The sequence below is a fragment of the Lygodium microphyllum genome, chromosome 18, assembly GCF_053477565.2.
Source record: "Lygodium microphyllum isolate KBCC chromosome 18, Lygodium_microphyllum_v1.1.10, whole genome shotgun sequence".
Classification (NCBI taxonomy): Eukaryota; Viridiplantae; Streptophyta; class Polypodiopsida; order Schizaeales; family Lygodiaceae; genus Lygodium; species Lygodium microphyllum.
The window spans coordinates 46,385,783-46,390,126 of NC_141152.1; the positions used below are offsets into that span (position 1 = coordinate 46,385,783).

The 4,344-nt window shown below is 36.5% G+C and overlaps 1 pseudogene; it reads right to left on the minus strand.

The window, feature by feature from the left end:
- Positions 1-1,821: 1,821 nt before the first annotated feature.
- On the minus strand, positions 1,822-4,049 carry LOC148020831 (protein DMR6-LIKE OXYGENASE 2-like; annotated as a pseudogene).
- Positions 4,050-4,344: the final 295 nt, after the last annotated feature.

Consider the following 4,344-nt stretch of genomic DNA (forward strand, 5'->3'; position numbering starts at 1 on the left):
TAGAGGATTCATTGGGCTGAAAGGCTCAACATGGCCATGACTCAAGCTTAGCGGGTTTATAAGAGAGTTACTTGGGTTATTCGATCCAACCATATTGTATCTACCCACTAATCCCAAGATTCTAATTATCAGGTGGAGGGATTCTCTAATCTTCTTGCATAGTATTTAGCCCTAGATATTGTGAGTCAGTGACCTAAGTATTTCATTGTTTCCTTTAAGGAATTTCGTGGTTGATCTTGTATGAGACACATGGCTTCTAAGTAAAGTTCTTGCATATAAATAATGGAACAATATACTTTTGGGTTTCCTCTTTTCTTTTTGTGGGGCCATGATAGTTGAAGAAAGACACTAATATAATGATACTTGTAAGAAAGATGATGATATTGAACAACCATTATCTTGCAATTATGTAATCTCACTAACTTCACTATTTTTCTCTCTCTTTTATTCTCACTCTCACTCTCAACAACATTCTGTCCTCAATATGAGTTGACTTTGTGAGGAGGGACCTATGGGAGAGAGAGAGAGAGAGAGAGAGAGAGAGAGAGAGAGAGAGAGAGAGAGAACTTTTTTAGGGGGTTCTCTTTGTTAACCCTTCTAAGAATTAACCAACCCTTCCGATTTTTTTCTCTCTTTTATCTTTTTCATATAAAAGAAACCAATACAACATGTTTAAAAAAAGAGACAAAATTTTTAAAATTAATTTGGCTAAAAATCTTACTCAAATTTGAGATAATTGAGGGATATTCTTGGTATAAAAAATTAGAAAAATTTGGTTTATTGAGATCAACATAATTAAGTGATATTAAAATTGGTTAATAAAAGATACATTAAAATAAAGTTTAAAAAAACAAGAATTTAATAATAGTTCTAAAAAGTTGATGCTAACTCTTGATAAATTGAGTAAAGTAATAATAAATTGGAATAAGTTGAAAAAAATTAGTAATAAATAAAAAAAAAATGAAAGATTACATTTTTTCACAAAAATCATTTAAGTTGAAAAAAAAGGATAAATCCAAATAGAATTCTAAGAATCAATACTAGTTCAATAGAAATAAGAAAAAAATGCATTTAGATTATAATAAAATATTTTAGATCAAAGAGATTTAAAAATGTGTAAAGTAAATTATTTGAAGCATAGATGAGTGTATACAAACATATATGAGAGCAAATATTTGGTGGTTCACATGTGAGGAGGTGAAAATAATGCACAGTCATGCATGATTGTGTTGAAAATTTTTGGGTGTATTACAATGCCATGGTGATTTTAATAAACAATACCTGAAACCTCGCATGTAAACTTTTACTTTTGATTGCATTTATGCACATAGTTAGGAAGAGTTTTTCTTTTGTTTTATATCCACGTGAAATTAATTGGGTTATGTCTTCGGTAGGTAAACAAACTCATGTATTCACAACTAGTCTGCCGCATCTACTTTGATTCTTTTGTAGTGAGAGATCTCAATTATATAGTAAGAAAAGAAAGCTATAATATAAGCAATTGTTGTTGATGCCCACTTTACTTACTAAGACATCTATTTCAACTATGTATTGTACCTTTTAAGTGTAATGACTATGCTACTTTGATGTAAAAAACAACATTACCTAAAATTTTGAAATTGTTATATTCAAATTAGTGTTTATAAGTGAATGTTGTTTAGGTAGAGTTACAACATGTGCATTGGATCATAGTGTTACATAAAGACACTAAAAGTTTCAATCATTTTTTTGACACTTATATAATAATTATCTCAATTAATGAGAATAGGTCAATATCCAAATTTGGAATCCAATGAAAAGGTTTGATCATTGTAACCTTCCAAAATCAAATTTATTTCAATTTATGAGAGTGATTGTACTTAATGCATAACAACATTGAGCATTAGATCCTTACAAAATCTAATGTAGCACGATCAGGGAGAAGATTGTAACTACATGCGTTTTGAAAATAATCTCCAAAGCTTGTTGCCCTATAGCGAGGTGGATTTTCCTTGTCAAAAAACTTGGGAATAGGGGCTATAACTGTGTCCTTAGTGGGTCCAAAAAAGCAAGCTATGGACATTCGAGCCTTCTTTTTATTTGTTACTACTCTATGCTCAATGCTTTTGTACCTCCCATTTGAGAGAATCTGCAATTAAGAAGAGACAATAAAATATCACAATAAGAATAATTAAGTACTTTTTACTATATAAGTAGCCAAAATAATAACAAGTATGGTTGACTCAATCTTAAAAGTAGCTAGAGCAAAAGTCAATACCTCAATTTGATCAGACAAGTTAATTATCAGGGCATTAGGATCAATAGGTATTGCAGGTATCCATTTCCTCCTTTCTTGATCTCTAGACCGGGCACATCATCTGGATGCAGAATAGTTAAACAACTCACATCTGAATGGCTACTTAAACCCATCGTGAGGCTTGGTTGAGGGCAAGGGGGATAGTAGTTTATTGCCATGTGAAGATTAGGAATCCTCGGCACCATCTTGTCTATGTACTCTTCATCCAAGCCTAAACTCTCAAATATGGCCTTGTAAATTGTTTGTCCAAGGACATCTATTTCTTCGACATAATCCAAGAGTGGTTTCCTATAATAAGAGAAAGATATATTAGTATTTGTAAGGGGCCTACTTTGGCTTCAAACATTTGTATATTCTAAACCCTTTGACCAAAGAATATCGATGTCTTCAACATACCCTAGGAGTGGTTGCTTACAATCACAAAAAGACATATTAGTTATTTATCAAGGGCTTACTCTTGCTTCGGATTCTATATATTGGAACACATGTCACAACACACAAAGGTCTAATCATTTGATTAAACTAGTCATGGACATGTTTATGTAGATGAGTGATAATCTGTGCATGCACATATAGTTGCAAGTCCAACTCCCACACACACATAGTGTTGTATACATATAGACTTCATGCTTGTACTTAGGAATGTTTATACATACGCGCATATAAGAAGTGTTTAAGCACACGTGTGTAAAGTTATTCTACATAGGGTGGGATTTTCTGGCATTATAGCCATCGAAGTGGTTATTCCCATAGCTTTCTGACTTATTTTTCCTTGGAGGAAGTGCTAATGCATTATGTTTTTTCCCATAGCTTTCCGACTTATTTTTCCTTGGAGGAAGTGCTAATGCATTATGCTCCGTTTGCTTGAGGGATGTTCTAAGCATCCACTATTAAACAAATAACTTGAGGGGTTACGAGGTATATCCGTGAACACTTTTGAATACATATATAGGCATGCGTGCTTCTCTCTCTCTCTCTCTCTCTCTCTCTCATATTGCGATCTTACTTGCAAATATCCGGAGCTTCTCGAAATCCATTGTGTTCGCCAATGGTACGATCAAAACGTAAAGAATCCCTCCAGTCTCTCACTGACTCTTTTTGTGGGTTAAAGCTTGTCATATAATTGACACATGAAGGAAAGTCAGGGTTGTGCAGGCGCATTCGCTCCTCAGCATTTTGAGCAAAGAAAGCTAATGCAGCAACACGAAGTCTTTGGATGACAGCAGGTTGCAAATTATGATTTATAACCTGCAACATGAAATTGTTTTGAGAACCATGCGCATATAGCAAACTAATCAAACATGCCCATCCATGCAGTTTCTGGCCCCGCATGTTGCTCTAGAAGCGTTTGGAGAGCAGACTCACCTGGAAGAATCCCCATTCTTTGCAAGCGCAGCCTATCTCTTCAATAACTTTGGACCTTTCACTTACACGCTTGTCGGTAGAGGTAGCACTGTTAATTCCTGCCAGATGAGCCAAGTCGATGACAGGGAGTTCTTGGGTATCGTGATGATATATTAAGGGTTTGTGATCATCATCAGGTGGGGCGTCATCGATCATGACCAAGGATGAGCTCGGGCGGTCATGGGGTGGGCGGACATAGATGGGCGGGACATGGAGGAGCCCGCCGGCGCCCGCAGTTTCATCCACCAGCTCTTTCACTCCACTTATGCGACGACTGGCCGCCATTGGCGCAGTTGCACGTGCGACGCGGACAACCGAGCTGGCGCAACACCCGAGTATTGAATATCGATCAGTTTAGAGAATGCTGTGAGCTGCGGCAACGACGAGTGAATACATTATATAACCGTGCAGCGAACTAGCAGTTTGATTTGGGATGGAATTCTAATTCAGGTTGGTGATGCTGCAGATTCATTGCACTTGAATCATTGCAGTTCAATGAGTCCCGATGCATCACCACGTTCGCAAGTTCAATTTGGTCTCTTTCTTCGAAGTCTGCACCACATTGACAATGTGCTTCACGCCCAAAGGCAACGGCCGCCATGAGGTCAAAATCACGCTGCATTCGCATTCTCGAAGGCTGTCTC